At 38.7% G+C, this 23,104-nt stretch overlaps 1 protein-coding gene and 1 long non-coding RNA gene across 3 annotated transcripts in view; one reads left to right on the top strand and one right to left on the bottom strand.

The window, feature by feature from the left end:
- LOC149467025 (glypican-5-like) overlaps positions 1-23,104 on the top strand; it is a 319,714-nt gene that overhangs the window by 246,317 nt on the left and 50,293 nt on the right. The gene's annotated exons all lie outside the window — the stretch shown is intronic.
- LOC149467026 (uncharacterized) lies at positions 8,451-9,495 on the bottom strand. The gene is made up of 2 exons (XR_016312049.1): positions 9,404-9,495; positions 8,451-8,931 (listed from the first exon to the last, which is right to left on the bottom strand). It is a non-coding gene; the product is annotated as an uncharacterized LOC149467026 (long non-coding RNA).

Below are 23,104 nucleotides of genomic sequence, written 5' to 3'. Positions count from 1 at the left end.
CCCGTTGACTGTTATCACCAAATGTGAAAGTAAGGAAACAGTGGAGAAATCTTTCAGTGGGGGCACTAGTTCTGATAACTTTGATGTCAATCAGGGATTCACTTTGGAAGGATTTCCTCTCACTTCCTGTTTTGGCATTGAGACAGGAAGTGAAGGGAAAACTCCCCAATAAGTGCAAAAAAAGAAACTAAGAGCAGTAATAACCCTTCTTTACTCCAAAATGAAACCTTCCTATCCAAAATGAAAAAAAAAGTGTTGCCTTTAGTTCTACTTTAACTATTCATAATGTTTTTTTTGCCATTGACAGTGTAACTTAAAGTGTTACTAAACCCACAACAGTAAAATCAGCCTGTATATGCAGTAAAGCATGCTTGTTATGCTCACCATGGAACCTAAGGGGTTAATCCTCTGCATTGTGTAAAAAGGTCGTTTGAGCCTGACTTCTCTATTCCTCTTCTTTTTCAAGCAACCACCTCTTATCTCCTGATAAGATAGAGTGAACCATAGGCAATTTGTGCATGCTCAGTTTGGTGTGTATTGCTAGAGAGAACATGTGATCAGCACAGGGCCAATCAACACTGGTCAGACAGAGGTCAGGGGTTTTGCATCCTCCTAGAGCAGAAAGAAAACTCCTCCTACAAGCTTTAGATAGTGCTTTGCTGAACACTGATAGAGCCCACATGGAAGAAAAATATATTTGAAATATATTTTATATATTGACATATATTTGAAATACTACAATTTTGGCCGTATTCAAAATATAAAAAAAATATATATATATATATATATATATATATATATATATACTGCATGTTGAGATGCGTTTTTTACATATTACAAAATATATGAAAAATATGTTTTTAAATATATTTTTTTTAAATATATGCTTCTGACTTTTTTTTTAACATATAAATCAGTCATTTTAACATATATTTTTACATATATTTGTAAATGCATTCCAAAAATGTAGATTAAATGTATTTTGAAAAATATTCTTCATATATTTTGTAATAAAAACACATTTCAACATACACAATATATACATATAGCGAAATGCGTTTTTATTGCTAAATATGTGAAACATATTTTTTAAAATACATTTTCAAATATCCTGTGTGTCTTTAAAAATACATTTCATCTAAATTTTTGGAATGTATTTACAAACATATGTAAAAATATATGTTAAAATGACTGTTTTGTATGTTCCAAAAAATCTGAAGAATATATTTAAAAAATATACATTTAAAAAAATACTTTTTCATATATTTTGTAATATATAAAAAACGCATTTCAACATGCAGTATATATATATGTATATGTATATATATGTGTGTGTATATATATATATATATATATAATTTTTTTTTTTTTTTAAATATATTGAATACTGCCAAAATTTTAGTATTTCAAATATTTGTCAATATATTTGGGAAGAATATTTGTACAATATATTTTTAAAATATATTTTTCTTCCATGTGGGAAGTCACAAGACTGCTCTAACTGCTGATGGGAAAAGGTATTTAGCAGTTTATACTTACTAAAATAATTGCACTTCCATGTCCTGTGTACTGTGGGAGACTAGATATAGTGAATACAGGGTCCTGGGTTTAGTAACACTTTAAGTAAAAAAAACAGATAATTTTATTGGCTGCAAGAACATGTACAATGCCACGCAAGTTACCATATCACTTTAGAGTGAATGGGGTCTAATGTAGCTCTATAAAAAGTAATATATCATAAAATGTTGGTTTTTTTTAATGCAAACCATGAAAGTACTTAAATTTGACTTGGTATCAGCCTCTTGCAGTCTTCTGTACAGCCTGTACAGCAAAGCTCGGAAGGGAGAAGGAGAAGCTGCTGAAGGAACCAGTCAGGTATACTGCAGTGCAAGGAACCATTCTTATAGGAGGAGAGTGTAGACTGACAAAGAGATGAGCCTATAACTGGGCAAGTCATCCTGTCCAGTCCGACGCTGGAGGTGGGACAAGTAAGTTTTGACTGAACATTAGCAGATAAAAATCAGGTTTTCTCCATCATCAGGCAGGGCTGTGCTGTGACACCGAGCTGTGTAACTCTCAGAGCTAGATGGACAAAAATGCAAATTGTTTTGCAGGTATAACAGCTCTCATATATGTATTTCATCTGTGTATTTGACTGTTTGCCTGGAGTTTACCTTAAATGAGCACGTGTCACCAACTTGCAGGTAAAAGCATAGAAAAATTAGGTATTTTAACCACTTCAACACCAGGCACTTTTACCCCTTACTGCTCAGGGCAATTTACAGCTTTCAGCGTTGTTGCACTTTGAATGACAATTGCGCGGGCATGCAACACTGTATCCATAAAAAAAATATAATTTTTTTCACACAAATAGTGCTTTATATTGGTTGTGATTTATTCACTGAGGTTTTTCATTTTTTTGCTAAATAAACAAAAATTACTCTAAACTTAAAAAAAACTTTGTTTTCATTCTTTTATAAAATTTTTCAAATAAATAAATAAAATGTATTTATAAATTTATGTCAAAATGTATTCTGCTACATTTCTTTGCTGAAAATAACCCAAATCAGTGTGTATAATTTAGTCTGTAGGACAGTTATAGAGTCCACAAATGATGGGATATATCTGAAAATCAATCAATCCTGATGTACTGACGGTCAATCTAATTTCTTGAGGCCTGAAAATGCCAAGATTGTACGAATACCCCCCCAAATAACCCATTTTTGGAAAACAGACAATCCATGGTGTTTAGTATTAGGCATGGCAAGTTTTTTGAAGTTGTAATTTTTTGTCACAATTTTTTGCAAAAGGAAGAAATTACAAAAACAGAAAATTCACAATTTGTTTTTTACATATTGTCACCAGTCCAGTACAGTGTTATCATGTAACTGGTGTGATCAGGGACACTGATTGGTGACAGTATGTGAAATAAATAAATAAATAAATAAGAATAATAATTCAATTTTTTTTCAATTGTCTTTTCTTTTTTATTACTTTTTTTTACTTATTTCTACTTTTTTTTCAACACACTGTGACCAAAGCAACACAGTGTTACCATGGTAAAATTGTACTATTCTGGGAAAGTGATCAGGATTTTTTTTTTAACGCATTATGATCGCTAATACCAATGTATTTCATTGACATTAGCAACCATTTTTACTGAATGAAACTGATTCATTCAGTCTGTTGTTGTGATTAGCTGTGATTGGACAAAGCTCATCACATGGTACATGTGGGCTGTGATTGGCCCTGTCTGTACAATGTGACCATTGTGACCAATCACAGCTAACGACACAATTGTATACAAGGATGGCATGAAAGCAAGTCATTCATTGTATACAATTGTCATGTGATCTGCTGTGATTGGTCACATGACACTGGCAGTGGACACAGCTTGTGAAAGACCGTGCCGCTGCACAGCCTTGAGCGGCATCTTCTGACAGGGCATCACATGAAGCCCACTCAGAAGGAGGAGTATCCTGCCTGCCCATCAATCTGCTATAGGCAAGCGTGATCCTTCACTGGCTGTGGAAGGTGTTAAATACTTATTATTCATTTCCAAGAATTAATTTTCATAATCACCTGAAATTTGCCTTTGAACTTGCTAAAAAATTTGACTTCTTCACATGATAGCCCTTTCCTCTTCTGGGAGTGTCTAATTACTGTGTGTGCTGGCCCAGCTTCTCCGCCCCACCCATCAATGACCTACATAATCTGTTATGTAGCTGATGGGTGATGAGTGAAGAGGAATACAATAGTGTTTCACTTGAGTGACAGCTCTGAGTCTTTTAGGGTTGCTGACATCAAATCCAAGATAGCAATGTCCATCAGAAGTCTCAGGGCTTTTGGATGTCTATATTAGGAGTCTTTTACAGGTAAATAACATGCCTAAAATACATTAAATGTGCATATAATCTGTTAGACAAAACAGGCAGTGCAAAGTCTACATGTGTTGTCTGCTTGCCTCACTGCATACAGGAAATAGAAAACATATTCAGACATATATATATCATACCATAGATGCAGCTACAAACTTATAAACACTGCCATCTACTGGTTGAGGAATATATCTCTACTGAATATTGATGTAGCCGTTGCACAAAGTACATGAACACTGTATTACAACACCCCCACTCAACAACTGCTCCTTATATTAGTCCCGTTTTGGATCTCAGCTCTGATCCACTTTTGTTTCTCATGGGTTAGAAGTCTTTGCATCTCATCTCATGAATCTGGCTCTGGTTTTAATGCTACACAAGCAACATAGGACAGACAGTTGGCTGGGATGCTTCTGGTGGATTTCCTGATTGAAGCCTCTTGTGATTTGGTTTCTTCTTTCACAGTATTTGGACTGCCTGTGCTAAATTCTATTTCTGTGTCACTTTTTTGCTTATTTTCATGTGACTCAGAAGTGGAATTTCCCTCAGTTTGAAGCATTTGTGTTAGTTCATGAAATTTTGAACACACTGAAGTTTCATTGTCAATTGCGCTTCTACTAATGGTTACCTTGTTTGTGTCTTGGTGTAGAATTCTGTTTCCCTTTTGAGATTTACAGCAAAGATGAGATGCAACTTTTGAATTTAAAAACATATTCATTATCTAAAGAAAAATCAGTTTGGCCTTTGTAGTTTAGTCTGTTTTTGCATTCTGGCTTTCCAGATTCTGCAATCTGTTTTTACATGGCCTTGTTTCTTGCACAGAAAGTATTCATGTTTCTTTTTCTATGTTACTGTTTTTATTGCTATTTTTCGCCTTTAAACCAGACTCTGCGATAAAAGCACTGTCACTATTAATGCTCTCTGTTTTACGCTTATATTCATCCGCAAGCTTGCCTTTATTATATTCCAATGTCAATTCATCATCTGGGCATGCATCAAGTGCTGTGACAAGCATTTCATGGGTTTCTAGTAAACCACTAAGTAATAGTGCTGTGACATGAACATCTTTTATTTCTTCTCTTATACCTCTCAGGCTTTCAACCATGTGCCTTATGTAATCCTGCATAGCCTGGCCTTTCATCAGCTGGGTTTTGTATACTGTAGCTTTCTAATCAAATACAGTTTATTGCTGAGATTAACTTTTTCATGTACCTTTTGTAATCCTTCCCACATTATTTTAGAAGTTTCACACTTACATATATGTATGATTTGATCATCTTCTATGCTAAAAGATATTGTGCTCTGAGCTTTCTGATCTTTCTCTATCCACTCATCTGAAGGGTGTTGCGGCATGACATCATTTATACATTCCTACGTACTCTCTCTTATTAGCATCCTTTTCATCTTCAAGACTGGTAGTTCCGGTTTGTCAGGTTTGCAAATTAAATCTTTAGTGCAGATGTGTTACTGCTGTTTTCTTTTACTCTGTTGCAATCTTCTTTCTGTTGCTGTATCTTGCACTTTTTTGTTGTAGCAGGTTATAACTGGGAAACTGGACCCATGTGTTTTTCTGCTTGCTTTACTGCAAACAGGAAAGAGTAACTTATTCAGAGAAAAGACATAGAGTATAGCATACCACAGATGCAGCCTTAACCACCTCCTGTCTGGCCGTTGCATATAAACGGCCGGATGGTGGCAGTGCAGGGTCGGGTGGCTGTTTATAAACGGCCTCCCCACCCCCTGTTTATGCGCGCTCCGAGGGAGCACGCAGCACCACGATCAGGTGCCCGCTGTGACCTCCGTACACAGTGGAAACCCAATCGTCATACGGGAACTCTGTGTGAGGTCCCGATCATGTGATCACTGATTAGCCAATCAGTGATCACATACAGAGTAGTAAGCAAGATGTCACTTCTGACATCATTGCTTACTATGTGTGAAGTCTGTGAATGATCAGAGAGGTCACATGGTACAAGGCCATTCACAACAGCCTTGTAACATGTGACAAGCTGTGACCAATCACAGCTCACACAGTAGTTCTCAATGGCTGCAAGAATGCAGCCAGAGAGAAGGAGAAATTATTGCTTTTACAACCTTTATGGGTGTAAAAGCAATCAGTGTAAAAAAAATAAAAATATTCATCACCCCCCACATGTAGTACACTATTACCATGGTGACACTGTACTGCTAGGGTGACAGTATGTAAAAAAAAAAAAACATAAATAATAATATAAAAAAATAAAATAAAAATGTAAAAAAAAATGTTTAAAAATTATCATTTTTGTTTATAAACTAATTTGGGTTATTTATTTATTTTTTTTTACTAAAAAGATAATGGAATACATTGTGACCAAGATTTATGATGAAATATTATTTATTTGCAAACTTTTTAAAAAAAAAAAGTTTTTTTCCAAAATTTTTGGACTGTTTCTTTTACATAGCAAAAAAATAAAAACCCCAGTGGTGAATAAATACCACCAAAATAAAGCTTTATCTGTCTCAAAAAAATGCTAAAAAATGCATATGGGTACAGTGTTGCATGACCGCGCAATTGTCATTCAAAGTGTGATAGCACTGAAAGCTGAAAATTGGCCTGGACAGGAAGGGGGTAAAAGTGTCCGGACATGAAGTGGTTAAACGTATTAACATTGCCATCTGCTTGTTGAGGATTATATCTCTACTGAATACTGAATACTGATGTAGTTGATGCACAAAATGCATAACCAATGTATTCAACGTAATCTTGTAGGAAGATTTTCTATTTCTTAACAAATAGTCTGTCTCTTTAATAAACTTTTAGAAAAATTTAATTTCCCATCTATAATATTATTGTTAGCTCCTTTCATAAATGACTAGAAAAATTGTGTGTTAACCCACAACATCATACTGGTATTGCATAAAACACTTTTAGAATAAATATTTTGATTGCAAATGCAGCATGTTTGACACTGGATAATCATTTTAGCTGTAATACAAAAATATTTTGTGCAAATAATGCTGGTTAATATATAAAATGTAATTAAGATATTTTTCTGTAAAACACAAAACTATTAAAGCAAGTAGTTCTCTGACTGTATGAGATCATGAAGCAACAGACTACGTGATCTCATACAGGTCACAAGAATATGAAAGTGATTACTTTATTATGCATTATCAGGGCCCTTTCATCAAAGGTCATTTTACTAAAAAGCCAGCTAAAATGTTCCATTCCTAACAGATGAATATGGATTAGGGATGTTTGTAGTATTCCACTAGTAGCACTTGTCTACAGCCAATCTCCTCCTCTAATCTGCTTTTATTCCACATACCACAATTTCTGTGCTGTTTCTATATTCTCCTACTCTGTACTTGTGAGTTCTTGAGCTTTTTTTGTCTAAAACACTTGGGAAGACATCTGCAGATCTGAAAAAACTCCATACTGGCAGGGATACAGGAAGGTTCCTACCTGTGCCTACCTTTTACTATCCATCTGCCAGCAGAGCCCAACTAATACTAATGGTATGGAGCACACATGTACACTCTCTCTGCCACCAAGCAGTTCTTTGTGCCCAAGCTACCAAACACCAGGTCCAATAAATAAATAAAAGAGCCCCCCCTCCCCCTTTATTAAAAAAAACACATTTGGCTCTAACAATCATTACATACTCCCCATTCCTGCTCTTTGGTAACAGTCCTCTTCTGGGTTGAATGATCCCCAAAGTTCTTTATTCCACTTCCTGTGGACTAAGACCATCAATGGCCCATCCTGTACTCACAGGAGAATACCGAAGAAAGTGGTGCCAACATTCTACCAACAACTAAAGGAAGAAGATAAATAGGAACTGGGACATCACACAACTAAACCAAAGAAACCTGGAAACAATGTATGTATATAAGTGTTTTTTATTGGTCCTTGGGTGCTCCAATAGTGGAGGGCCAAAAAAGTGGGGGAATCCCAAGCCTTGGAGCTGAGCTTTATTTAAGAGAGGGCGAGAACAACAAGTTGCCTGGACCTACGCATTCTCCTGTGCACTTGGGAAGGCTTGACTTGAGCTTTAATTTGTATTTGCACCCTCATTTTGACATCCTACATTGCAGTCCGCATGCCTCAGAGACCAAAACAGGAGCACCCACACTGGGTTTTTTTGACGCAAGGGGAGCATATAGTATCATTGTCTGACTTGACCCGTAGCAGGAAGTCAGGGAGTTTCCCACATATGAACAGTTCAGTGTCACCACTGATTTAGTCCTTCATTGATATTTCTAAATCCTTTAGACCTATTTCACATGGATTTACTGCTCTCCGACTGCCCACCTAATATCTAAAATACAACCAGAGGAGACTTTTCACATGTTGCGGCCTTGCCACAAAGCATTGCAAAGCACAACCAATGTATTGCAGCACACTGAGTTCACAGGGGGCACCTCCTGTCAAACGTAGCCCTCCAAGTCAATGGGGTCATGTTGCAACTGTGAGCCAAACGCTAGTATTTGAAGTGTGTTAGCCCCTTTGAAAATTGCTGTTTGCCACTGTGAATCACTTTTAAGAGCATGAGCTAGTATGAGCCTAGGCAAAATGTGAGATTTTAGGAAGACAGTTTATTTTCTTCATTTATTTTTTAAGTTTTCCAATAGCCAAACACAACCAATGTCCATATTTATTATAACATATCTTAAATTGACCAAATAATACTCTTAGAGTTGATTTTGTATGGATTGGTTATCTGTACTCCAAAATGCATAGCAATTGAGTAATTAAATGAACAAACTGTACTGCAGAAGCAATATATCAGGAACACAAATTTGCAATTCAAGCTCAGCAGTTTCACAGGCCAAAAGCAACCAGTCAGATCCAAACAGCAAGCAGTATTTGACAGTCTCGTCCTGCCGTATATACTGTGGAAAGGAAGAACGGATGCCGGTGACAACGGGGCTTTGGTTTCCAATGCATCTTCTCCCTTGATAATGTCATCTCATAACCGCCGCTCCTTTTGTTCGTGTGTGGTGTTGGAGTAGAGATGTCACTTTGTTAAATTCGAGTTGGTTGATCCTGAAGTGAAATGATCCTTGGAAACTGAGTATTGAGACACAAATAATTATTCTAAGAGCATGCTAGAGAATTAACATTCACTGAAGCGAGAAAACAGCACTTCCTCCCGCAGATGAAAAGGTAATTGTTGAACTGATGCCGAACGATTGGCTTGGCCTTGTGTTCACTGACAATTTAGGGAAAGGTTACAGGTTATAGAACATGAGGAGGATCGCAGAGTGTCAGAATGGTGCCCTTCAGGAACTGCTGGACTGAGACAGTTTAAAACTCACTTTTAACAGAGAACAGCCTTCTAGCAACAGTAATCATGAGTCTTAAGCGAGCAGATTAGTAGACAACTGACCTTTTGGATTAATATATATTTATAGGCCTTTTACTCCAGGCAAAAAATGAGAGAGAAAAAGGCAACTGTGATTCAGATGTGGTGGGGGATTTAGGAAATGCCACAGCAGCCATGCAAGAAAGGGCTAAGTTTCCACCTCTCATACTCACGTACAAGATAAATCAGGAGCTTAGCGCTAACGGTTTCATTAATCAGTAGTGCTGTGAGACACTCCGGCACGGCAGGGAACTCATGCATGATTCTCATACACTGAGAACACTGGCTGTTTCCTGCCCAGCCTACTTTGCTCTAGAAATTGTACACTCTATTCAAGGACATTAAACATCTTTGTATCTTGGAGGATTAGCATGTTTAGCAGTACTTTGTGGAGACAAGGCCTGAGGGTTACAGATAGAATCTGAGAGCGTATATATTTGTTCCCTGTACAATAGGGATTCTTTGCAGCCTTTTCGTTAACATTAGGAAACAGTCATTGAAATAACGTACCAAAAACCCATCGTACTCACACATAGTGCTGCTGTCTCGGAAGAAGAATACAAGCAATCAAAGACAAAATGGTTGTTAATATTGTTTCAAATTAGACAACACTCCCACAGTCCTGAACTTTAAATGAAATTATTCAGACACTGGATTCTATTATCAGTAGTGTATTTTATACCTCTGAAGAGGGTACCCCTTTAAGGGAGCGACATGATGATGTCACTACTTTCAGAATGATGTTTTCACCAGCATGGACAGCTTTACTACACAGTATGGGGTAAACGTACCAGCAGTAGGTTTTTGAGAGAGCATAACCCCCTAAAAGAGAGGCAGATAGGTAGCAGTTTCCTGGAACACAACCCTTGCTGAATGACAGTCTTACCAAGGTTCTAGAAGGAGATCCAATGGGGAGCAGGCACATGGGATCTCCCAAGGCAGAGAGTCTAAGAGTCAGGTGGTTTTCACCAGAGACCCTCTTATGGCAGTTGGGGCTTAACTGTGTGCTGATCCCAGGTCATGACCCTGAAAAAAAGAATACTAGATAGCAGGGGACTGGAGTAGATATATGCAGGTGAGAGGACAGGCAGTGAACATGGTTAACTATGACACAAGCTGGAAGTCAGGATAGGCAGTGGAGATTGATATCTAGGATACAAGCAGGAGGTCAGGGCAAGCATCATAGATGGATAACCAGATATAAGCTGGAGGTCAGGGCAGGCAGCGGACAGAGATAACTAGGATACAAGTTGGATGTCAGGACAGGCAGTGGTAGGCAATGGACATAGATAGTCTATATATATACAGAAATCACAAGTGCAGAATACAGACCAGGAAAGCAGAAAAACTCACCAGAAAGGGGCTCGGCGGCTAGCTTTTAAAGCATTGATGGAGCAGTGAGCTGGAATCTTCAGGAGGCAAACTTTGTGCTGATTGGCTGCAGCTGTAAAGAGAATGCTGTACTGATTGGCCACGGCCAAAAGCTGCGTTGATTGGCCGAGGCTTTAACACTATGTTTAGTACTGGGTAAAACTGCACTAGCATTTAATGCAGCAACAGAACTTTCATGCATGTTTTGGTGTATCTGTTTATTTTTGGAATAAATCAAATGTCTGTGACATCCAGTAGACAAAAGTGGAAACACAGTACACCGGAAACCAGCCACTATAAAGAGAGGTAAAGATATAGTTCAGCCTGAACTCCTCCTGGCTATGCTCTGACATGTTTCGTCTTGCTTATGGGGATTTTCATGCAACAATGCATGTAAAGTAAATCTGGTATTAGATTGAATTGCTATCGTGGATAAAATATGCCTGTATAAAATCACACAACTTTGAAAGCTGTCTAAAACCTGGGGTGCTTTATAATGCCAATGCAAACTTCAGAGCTTGAGGCTATTAGTTGAAGCAGAGAAAGTGGTGTGCCCCCATTTTTGTGTCAGTAACAAGTCAATGTTGTATAATAAAACATCTCATGTCTTGCACTGCCAGAGCTCTGCAGACTTCATGTATGTTTGTGGACCTGACCATCACACCTATGCATATAGTCAAAGGTGTATGGACACCCTCCAAATTATTATGTGTCTCCAGTGAAAGGTACTATTAATGCTTCCAGCTACAAAGAGATTTTAGAGCATTGCATGCTTCCAACTTTGTGGCAACTGTTTGAGGAAGATGATTTTCTATTCTAGCATGACTGTGCCCCTGTGCACAAAGACAGCTACATACAGACATGGTAAGATGCGTTTGGAGTTAAGGTACTGGAGTGGACTGCACAGTGCCCTGATCTCAAACCTATTACACACTTCAGGGATGAATTGGAGAGAAGATTGTGAGCCAAATCTTCTCCACCAACACCAAAAACTGAGGTCACAAATGCTCTTTTGGCTGAATGAACACAAACTCACATAAGTGCACTCTTAAATCTTGTAAAAAAACCTTCCTAGATGAATGGGTGCAAAAAAGGTGGACTGTTCAAGTCATATTGAAAAAAAAATATTCAACAAACTCATATAGGTTCAATGGTCCAAAAAAAAAAAAGTTAGACTAGGCTGTCATGTAATGTCTTTGGCCATTTTTTCTTAAGTGGGAGTAGCAAGGGAAAGATAAATTATTAGGTTTGGGTGGAGGTCTTGAAATAAATTCAAATAAAGATCAGCTATTCGAATTCTCAATTATGAGGCAAAATGTCATTCCTGTTTCATCAATGTCCAATTATGTGCAAGATAGTCGACAAGATACCCTAGCTGCTTTAACACCAAAAGCAATCACAGCTAAATTTTAATCCATACTTCTGATCCTCTAAGTATACATCTAAATGCAAAGTGTGGTACAGTTTCTCCCATTCACCAGATCAGGGAAACTTCAAGTAGATTAACTATATAATGCAGCATATGAACTTTACATTTTTTGTGAAAAGATAGCAGCTTTCTTTTTGACACATTTTGAATTCGAAAATCATAGTTCCTTGAAAAATATATACTCATGTATGAATATAGGCCTCTGTCAATGGGTCTTGAGCTTGTGTTCATGACATCACTTTGAGACGCTCATGAGATCATTCAGAATTCATTGACAGGTCCATTTCTCCAGCAGTTGACCTCCTTCTTACCTGAATTTTAGATTTCCTTAGACTTGTATAGGGATGCAAAACCCACTGTCCTCAGTTTCTATCTCTGCAGCCTTAGCTGCACAGAATGAATTTACAGGAAGTACAGAGCAGCATCCTGTTCATTCTAAACTTAAGCATAGTAAACACAGTTTACCGTGCTTCAATTATGAATGAACACAGTGGGGTAGATTTACTAAAACTGGTGCACTCAGAATCTGCTGTATATTGTAGTCAATCAGCTTCTAACGCCAGCTTGTTCAATTAAACTTTGGCAAAAAAAAAATGGAAAAATGGAAGTTGATTGGTTTCTATACAGAGCTTCACTAGATTTTTCACACTTTAGTTTCACTAAATCATTTCCAGTGAGTGGGAAGTGGGAGGAGGAGGAGGAGAAGCCTGCTTTCAGCTGCTGTGGTGGAAACTACAGGGGATTGGTTCTAATAAATGCTGCCTCCACCGCACCAATCATTCAATCCTCTTCAAGTTTCCCCTCTCTCTGCTTGGCAGCTGCCCAGGTCCCCTGTTCAGCTGATTGGGCCCAGGCCCCATACAGGAGGATGGATGGCATCCCTTATCAGTGGCCCTGCCTATACCATAGCCACTGAAATACTACTAATGGGAGAGAACTGCACCATACTGCCTTTGATCTGGGATGCCCTGTGCTTTGGGCATGCTCCTAGCATCACTGGAACAAGCACTGTTCCTACTTCAAGACCTGCACATGCACAGTGTTCCCCATGTCCCTGCTGCAACTAAGCACAGACCTGCTGTGACAAGGGAGTGCACATGTAGACAGGTTGCTCAATACCATACATATGACCACTACATGCAGCTGAGCATCCTCCTATACAGACAGAGCTTTAGGCAATTGTTCCTATATCAAGCTCACACCTTGTCCATGTTTACGAATGCACATTCTCTCTCATCCTCCTGGTCACCAGTCCATTAACCCCCTAATGCTCAGAGTGCCTCCTTGCACAAGCCTGTGTCTTCCACGATCCAGTTTATTGCTCTAAGAATCCATCCAAACACTCGGGGGGCCCATGTTACATGCATGACACCTGAGGGGAGGGTTTTCACTGCCAGGAGGGTTATTATGGTCCCCTGTTCACCACCAGCTCCTCAAGATACCAGGTTTGCACCAACACTTCACAGTTTAACTCCTCTCCACCCTTCAGTGAATTTTATGCTCAATGCTTCATAATCACAGTCTTTCCTCCATTGAGACAGCAGTGGGGCCAGGTATTGTTTGCTAAAACTTTACAGAACTTTTTCATGAAAGAACAATTTACAATGTCCATAATTTGGAACATCTTCAGTGCAGTCTGACAAATCACAGTCCAGAACATTTGGTATTGGGAATACAATTACATCTCTTCCACATCTTGGATTTGCATAACTGTTCCAAAATTCACAGGAGGATTGCTGCGGTGCTACTCACAGTTCAGATTACAATGTTTATTTTCCCAATAAGTTATAGGTCTTCACTGTTCCTGCATGGCTTCTCCCAAGGTGCAGGAGGTGTCATCATGCAGTGAGAAAAACACTTCACTTCCTCACACTGCCAACATTTACAAAAAGACCTTGGAGTGACTCTTCTGATTCCTTAACTAGGCAGAGGGTGGGCCATTCCAAAGGATATGACCAAAGCAGAGAAGCATCGAACATTAAATAGGAACTCCAAATTAACCCCACCTACATGCAAGCGCAAGGCTTAAAAGGACAAGAGCACTTGTTCCAGAGATGCTGGATCCATGCCCAAAGAATTGGACATCCCCAATCACAGGCTGAGTGGAGGAGATCTCTCGCATTAGTAGTTTTTTATCCAGCTGTGAGTAAGCAGTGATGGGCCTACAGGTATGACATTTAAATTAAAGCTGATGTTTAGGTATGATATTTCTTGCATGATTACATTGGTCCAGCTAATGGACTAATGTAAGTATGTATATCTCATATGTGACCGATCTTTGTGCATGCCAACAATCACTGTAGTAGTAGCAGAAGAGACCAACCAAACCACACCCTAATTATTTATAACCTGGCCAATAGGGTAAAATACACAGACAATGTCACCTTCACAGGTACCCAGGGGTAAGCTGCCAACGAAAGGGCTCCCTAGACACAGTACTCAAGATATTACCTCAGCAATGGTAACACCTAGCAGAGGCCAGGTGTATTACCACAAGGACTGCTTTTCTGTATCCAAACTGATCCTGCACTTCGCTGCAGGTATGTTTCCAAAATCTTTAAATTATTGATTTTTCATCACACCTCAAAAAAAGAGTCAAGCAATTAACTAAGTGTAAGAAAATAATGAAAGTATCATTCACCATAGAATGCAATGAATTGTCTCTATGGTGATGAATGTATCTCAGGTGCAATAGGGGGAAGGAAGGCAATGAAAGCAAGTGGCAGGTATGCTAACAGTAAATAAGGATATTTTCAATATTCCATTGTTAATTATTGTTATATTGAAATTGTGACCGTTTTGTTTGGAATAAGATATCTACCTATCGGACATCCATTTCAGATTCAGATCCTCTTTGCCCCTGGGTCAACTGTGCATCCAGACCCAATACAGCACAGATATCACTTAATAACACAGAGCCTTTCAATCCAAATCACATACAGCTATTCCAGGTTTATTGGCCATCATCAGTACAGCTATGGTGTCTATAGAGCAGGACATGGGACCACTAAGACATTACACGCACACAGGTTATTATGATGAGATGGGCTTAAAGAAACAAAAATGTAGCATATATCTTCATTCTTACAGTTATACAATAATTTTTCAGTTCAGCTTGGGTAAATTACCTGGCATTTGTGTTTATAGTGATTTGAAATCAGGCTACTATAAACTGTAAGCCGAGGGAGAGGCAATGATGGGCTTACAGAACAGAGAAAGCTAAAGATGGACACCACTGGATGGGAAATCACTAGAAGTCACATAAGGATGCATGGGGCAGAGCAGTGGTATGGATTGTGCAGAGTTATACAGTATGGGTGGGTGAGTAATAATGGGGTGGGTGAGTAATAATGTGTATTTCATTCTATTTGCAGCCAAATGTGTTGTGTCACATGGGACATTTTGCATTAATATGTAGGATAATTGTAATTGGTGTTGTTTGTGATCCCCTTTAACTTCCCTGGCGTGGGCTGTGTTGAAATGGGAACCAAATGCTCTATTGGGTATTGTTTGAGCATAATAATGTACTGTTACTTTCCTACACAGCTCTCTCCCTTGTGCTGTGTGATCTAACCTCTGACTAATCTCTATCAGCAATGGCCTTGTCCACATCACTGGTTATACGATGGGAAATCTATTACACATATCTATGTGATAGGCATATAATGAACATTTAATTGTGGGTTAATTGTACCCCAAGGCTGGCATGGCTGATGCCCATGCTTCTACAGAAGAAAACAACATCCACACCAAATGTTTTTCTTAATCTTTTTAATCAAGATGATTTCCTAACAATAGTGCATATAGAGAACATTGATATGTCTCAGCATCAGGCATACATCAAATTACAGTTTCCTGTCAATAAGAGCAGCACTAAAATGGAGGTTAGTGGCATAAGTGACATTTCTTAAATATTCATTACAAAGCTAATCTTAAAATAATCCCATGGGTGCTCCTGCTATAGGCAAAATTCAGGAAATGCCTTTTTCCCCATCATCAAATATACAGATTGCAGACTAAGCGTTATTATTGCCAAATCCTAAACCACCACAAGAGAACTGTTATGTTTTGGTCACAGTCCAGTACAGATGACATCTATAAAGTGTTTTAAAATGTCACTCAACTCAATTTAACAGATCTGAACTCAATCTGAGCACAAAACATAATTGGCACTTAACTGTGCATTACAATCAGCTAACCATGGAAAGTTAGGTACTGAATAGCATAAGAAGTTTGTAAGATAAAGCAAGATGGTTGGTTTATTTAGAAGCCTTTGCTAAGTATCTAATCAGACTTGAGGTTTACTAGTGTGATAATCACTCTCTACGGAGCCTCTTATAAGATGGAGTTAGGATGGCCATAGACGGATCCAAAAAATGAACAGAATCCCTCATCCACACAAGCAAGATGCTGGGACTTTGTATTCTGACAGTGGAACTCTCCGCTGTCAGATTGCACTATCAGGGGCGGCAGCCATTGATTGAGAAAACATTTACAACAACACTGCTCAACAGACATTGATCATTTGATTGAATTCTGTCAAGTAGGAGCAGCCATAGATAGATCAACATTTGGCCAGTCCCTTCTGAATCAACTGAATTTTGATCCATCTATGGTTATCTTAAGTGTCCCTTGTAGGGTGGTCTCCGCCCTGTTGTCAGCCAGTCTGGGCTGGACTTACTTTTCCTTTGAGAGTATATAAAGTTGGGGTAGAGCTGCTAGAGGTGGTGGGAGGAGCATAGTGGAGAGTTCCATTTGATGGTGGAAGATAGCCATGTGCTTCCCCTCAGTGTGTCCCAGCTTGGGCCAGATTTAGTTGTGCAGGAGGAAACGACTGTTAGAGTAGATTCCGGCAAGGACTCAGAAGACTGGCAACCAAATACCTCAGTGCACATTATATGTTCTTAGGGAGATGACATTTATGACATTATTTGGACTTTGTAATATCAGATGCATTAAGAAAAGCATTAACAAAAGTAAGTAACATTCTTTTATTGAGTGAGCTGGGATAAGCATAATATCTACCATAACATGGGAGATTCTCACATCCTGGTGAAAACTGTGAGGTTTCATTCACTTGGAACCATATGACTGTGTGCAACCTGCTAGGCCCGTGGACACAGGAAGACAACAAGTCTCCTAGCTGTAAAGGAGAAGCAGGTAGCCCAACCCCTTGTGTCTGTTGATTCAAGAACTGGCTTGTCAACTGCTGCTGGGGGATGCTAACTGCCCCATGAACAACTAGGGATGCATAATACTGAAAGCACAAAAATTAAGGTCAGAAATACTGTATCAACAGTAGGTCCTAAGTGAGTGACCTCCAAAAGTAGATGCTGATGGACAGAGGACACCCAGATAAAACTGTCCTCTGGACCCTGTACCCTTGCTACTACTATGGTCACCCTCTTTCTCTATCCTATGCTCCCTCACTCACATCTTCAATCTCTCACTCTCCATCTGCTGGAACCTGCCCCTCCCATCTAAAGCAAGCACTGATCACCCTCATACATAAAAAGTCCACTACTCCATACTTATACTATTAGATCTTTCTGCTGCCTTTGATACCATTGACAACCCACTCCTCAAAAAACTCTACTCCCTTGGCCTCCAAGATCCTGCTCTTTCCTGGTTCTCCTTCTACCTATCACAGTGTTCCTTCGTGTTGTCTACAATGCTGTCTCCTCCTCTTCACTTCCTCTTTCTGTAGGGGTCCCCAAGGTTCTGCCCTCTCCAAACATAAATGTACATGTAGTGATGGAAAAAAATAATTAATGACTGAATTAGTCATTAACCTCCCTAGCAGTGATTATGTCAGTACTTCTGTGCTCAAAGCGGTACATTTTTCTGCATGAAAATATGTAGTTTTTTTATTGTAGGCCTGTAATTTTTAGGAATAGCTCACTAAAATCTGTCCGAACAAGAGTCTAGTAAACATCCCGGGTATGTTAAAATTTGAAACACGAAATCATAAATTATAATTTAATAAAAAATCATAAAAAATAATAATATAATAATAATAAATTTAATTCAATAATATAATCAAACCAAAAACACTGAAATTTGAAATATAGCGCCAAGTTAGCACATCGCTGAGCAAAGTCGCAAAATCGTTTTCAGTGTCTGATGACGAATTTCCCCACGAATCATTATCACTCAATTCTGCAGGTAGTTCTAATTTACTATTGCTGTTCTCTAGCTGGTCCAAAACCGCTTTTGACCTAAAGGGACGCTTTTTGGACGCCATGGACATTTCTCAGTTTCAAGGCAGAAAGAACGGTAAAAATGCAGGCAGGGCACAGGACAAAGCACTAGGGACAAAATGTATGTGAAATGCTTTGATACAGTAATGTTTTAGCATATTTAGTGAATGTCACTTTTTGACATTTTTAAATTTCCCGCCAGTTCCATCCCCGTACGTCCTGACGTCGCAGGGAACGGAACCTGGAAGACAGATGCTGGCATCAGCTGGAGGACATGGCCAGGGACGCTGCAGGGGGGACATCGCAGGAGCGAAGGACAAGGTAAGTGAAGAAGAGATCCCGGAGCAACGCTGCAAGGTATTCCTGAGTGTAGCTCGGGGTTACCGCTTGTGGTGCTGAAACTTTACCCCGAGCTACACTCGGGAATACCGCCAGGGAGGTTAATGGGATTTGTTTTGTCACTACAAATACTCAGCATTTTAGCACTGTACCATCCATATTATTTTTATTTCTATTTGGATTGCAGTGCTTTTTTTTTTGTTTTAACCACTTCAAGTCCAGACAATTTTACCCCCTTCCTATCCAGGCCAATTTTCAGCTTTCAGTGCTACAACACTTTGAATGACAATTGCGCGGTCATGCACCACTGTACCCATATGAATTTTTTACAAATTTTTTTGAGACAGATACAATTTTATTTTGGTGGTATTTATCCACCACTGGGATCTTTTTTTTTGCTATATAAATGAAAAAGTCCAAAAATTTTGAAAAAAAGTGTTTTTTTTATAAAATTTTACAAATAAATAATCTTTCGTCATAAATCTTGACCAAAATGTATTCAGTTATCTTTTTAGTAAAAAAAAAATAACCCAAATTAGTTTATAACCAAAAATTATAAATTTTCAAAAATGGTTTCTATATTTTAATTTTGTATATTATTATTTATGTGGGGTTTTTTTTAACATACTGTCACCTTAGCAGTACAATGTCTCCATAGAGATTTTTTTTTTTTACACTGATTGCTTTTACACCCATAAAGTCTGTAAAATCAATCATTTCTCTTTCTCTCTGACTGTATTCTTCCAGCCATTGAGAAATACTGTGCGAGCTGTGATTGGGCACAGCTTGTCACATGGTACAAGGCTGTTGTGAATCACCTTATACATCAGAGAGAAAAGTGTCACCTACTGACAGAAGAGTGAGCTGACAGCCAGGCTTGACTTAAGGAACAGCTGAACAAGACACAGATTACAATTTATTTTTGGCTGCTGCAGTCATACAAAACTTTAAATTTAGACACTCCTGCTTAAGGCGGAGTGGCTACACTTGCAAGATACCTTTCAGTTGATAAGCCTGATTTGTAGTGATCTGCTCCGTTTCCTTACCTTTATTTTTCACATAGGGATACAAAATAGGCATTTTACTTTACTCTCTGGCTTCTGTGTTTAAGGGATGCTGACATCTGCAGCTGACAAGACCATAAAGTTTTGAGCTCTGATTCAAGTAAATTGAAATGTAATTAGCTGTTCTGGGTTATTCCATTAAGTGTATCCTGTTTGTGCTTAGGACTGATCACTCATTCACCCAGTTTTTTCTTTTTCATAATTTAACTCTTAAATCCAGTAAAAATAGTAATAATAGTAATAAATTAAATTCTGTAATAGAGCTGAAGGGGCAGTGTTGTGGTGAGAACAAGTAATATGATGTGCTGCCCCTTTTGTACTATAAAGCTTTATAATCGAAGGGACATAAATATCCATAGTGTACAGTGCATTGGTTCATTAAAGTGTTTTTAAACCCAGGACACTGCATTCACTATATCTCGTCTCTCATAGTACACAGACCACAGAAATGCAATTATTTTAGTAAATATAAACTGCTAAATACCTTTTCTCATCAGCAGTTAGAGCAGCCTTGTGACTTCCATCGGTGTCCAGCAGAGCACTGGTTAAAGCTTGTAGGAGGAGTTTTCATTCCACCCTGACTGTTCTATGAGGCTGCATGACCCCTGACCCAGTCTGGATAGTGCTGATTGGCCTTGTGCCAATCCCAAAGAAGAAAAAAACCCCTCTCTAGCAATACACACCAAACTGAGCATGCACAGCTTGCCCCCAAGGTTCTGTTCTATAAGCAGATGGATTGGGGACAGTAGAAGAAGGGGAGGATCAGAGAACACAGGATAAAACATCTTTTTACACAATGTGGAGGATTAACCCCTTAGGTTCCACAGTGAGCATAACATGCATGCTTTACTGCATATACAGACTGATTTTACTGTTGTGGGTTTAGTAACACTTTAAAGTGGAACTAAACTCTCTCAATCAATATTAACTATTTTTAATCATTATGTTGCTAGCCTTAGTAAATAAATATGATGGTATGTTATATTTTATTGTTTTAAACATTTTTTTTGAGGGGGAGGGGGTTGGTTTCTTAAAAAATAAAGCATGGAGGCATGGAAGGATGGGCAAGTTTGCTGTGAATTATAAAAATGAATTAAATCGTGTTTTCAGTTTGTGGTGCTCAAATACAGTGTAGTTCCACTTGAAAAGCATTAATATCTAAGCAACTTAGCAATGACACATCAGGTCAAAGAATAATTACAATGAAGCAGTGAAAGAGAATTCCAAATATTAAATGTATGTAGAGATTGCACACAGTGGCAAGTGTCTGGAGACACAACAGGAGCAGCCAGAGTACTCTGCAGTACAGCTAAAATATAACTAGAATCAAAACCTTTTTTTAAAACTATATAGAGTGGAATGAGATTAAAGCACCTGTCATATTTTTATTTCTGCCTGTCTGCTGTCCGTTAGGGGGATAATGTAAGCAGGTAAGCATATTAATTGCATTGACTGCTGACATTGCATGTCTCTTGTTCAATAAAAAGTGTTGACTAGGGTACCTCATGTGTCTCCAAGTCATTTAACGTCACCATAGATACCCTTTCCCCAATTTATACTAATAAAACAAATGACCAAGGACCCAATCTGACTTGGCCATTTATTAACAAATAACCAAAGATAGCATTCCTTAAAACAGAATAACATACTCATAAACCAGTAACCATAACATACAGGTTGCCTGTCTTGGGAGGCACTTGAGAACCAACATCAGGTTGTATATCTGCGTTACTACTTAACGATCCCCAGCCACAAAACACCGGCTCGGGGTCAAGTCCACTTCTCTGCAGATACCTACTTGTTACCACTTCCCAAATAATACCCCATTAGAGAACTGTTCCGAAAATGCTAACGCCTTCAAAGACACCAACTGCCAAAGGCCCTAGAACCAAATGAAAAAAACAACTGCAGGGCGGGAGGGCGGGTAGATTCCTTCACGTCTGCTGCTCCAAGGGATTTGCCACTCTTTGGATCTTCTTCCCGTATACCCCCCAGCAGCTCCACCTTCTCTCCATAAACTAACCAATAATGGTAAGTTATAGCAAATAGCAAATTATAGCAAATTATGTGTTAACACTGTCCTGTCTTGTATCCCGTGTCCCCCTGGTAATGTAGCCCCCAATGTAGGGGTTGGCTTATCGGTCTTCTCACAATGTAAGAACTACCAGAATGTGCCACACGTGTTGATAAAGCTACAAAAGACAGGTGGCAGGGATTTCTGAATCTGGTGCAGACCACTTTAAAGGACCATAGTGCCAGGAAAGTGTGGTTAGGGATTTATTAAATTCCAAAGAAAAAACTGATCACCTGCCCAGGTCTATAACTGGCTTTTTAAACAGTGAACATGGGGGGCTGTCACTACGTGAGAAAATTTCCAAAAAAAGTAGAACTATCCAGTTCAACTTGCTAGCCTACCCCAATCTAATATCGGCTTTTATTGGCAAGGAACAAGGATATGTATATCTTATCAACAAAGGGGGATAAGAAAAGCCAGTTCAAACTGTCAGCCAGTTAGCCAACTATCAAAAACCAAATTAACCTGTCTGGAAACATGCGTTTAAAAACAGGGGTTTAGTTAGCACACATTTGCAAATACATACGTAAGCCACAGAGCCGCGTCACGGCACCCTGAGTATCTGTGGTCCTAACTCTACAAGTCTAAAGAGTCCTCACAGTGGAGGCACATTTATTAAATTCCCCAAATGTATTTTTCCCTGTCCATGCATCATAATGAATCTTGTGTGAATGAGCCCTTATACCTAGAGTAAACCTGCTCTCCAAGTAAAGCCCCTGCACAATGCACCTGCTTCCCACACCTAACAGGGATCAGTGCTGTAGGAGACAGTTTTATCTTTTTTTTTTCCAACCAGTTTTCCAACATTAAAAATGTATAAAACAGATGAAAAGCTCATATGTGTGAGTATTCAGTACATGTCCTCCAGCGATTTTAGGCTTATGAAATCTGTCTTGTTTTTGTGAACTTACTGAGAATAAAAAGGCAGAAGCTGAAGTTTAGTAATATATCTTTTTCCCACTGTAATACCTTCCAAGGTAAACCCGTTATTTTTTATTCCTGTTAACGACATGTACAAGCATTTGTAATACAGGTGCATGAGGAAACAATAAAGACGCTGACACTTAGAAAGATGCTTTACATTTCTTCATTTTAACACCACAACCCTTTCTGCGATAACATTTTTTTTTAGTGATTGCAAGGCAGGTGTTTATGAAAAATGACAATATTTTACACTGTTATATGGAAATTAAACCTTCTGTTTTCATTATGCTTCTTCTTGTGCTACTACTTATATTTTACCTTGTTTTGGACAGAGATGGGAGGGCATACAGCTGTGAGGTTGTTGGTGCAGTCTTTGTGCCCATTGGGGAGATTTTCTGTTATTTCCTGTCTCTGTTTCTACAATGAGGACACAGACTGCAACAAAACGTTTTTTTTTTCAGTGAAGTGAAGAAGGGT

The sequence above is a fragment of the Staurois parvus genome, unplaced genomic scaffold (genome assembly GCF_062004578.1).
Source record: "Staurois parvus isolate SC_StPar_1 unplaced genomic scaffold, SC_StPar_1.0 ptg000126l, whole genome shotgun sequence".
Lineage (NCBI taxonomy): Eukaryota > Metazoa > Chordata > Amphibia > Anura > Ranidae > Staurois > Staurois parvus.
The sequence above is the reverse complement of the archived record's forward strand: the minus strand, read 5'-3'. Positions and strand labels throughout refer to the sequence as shown.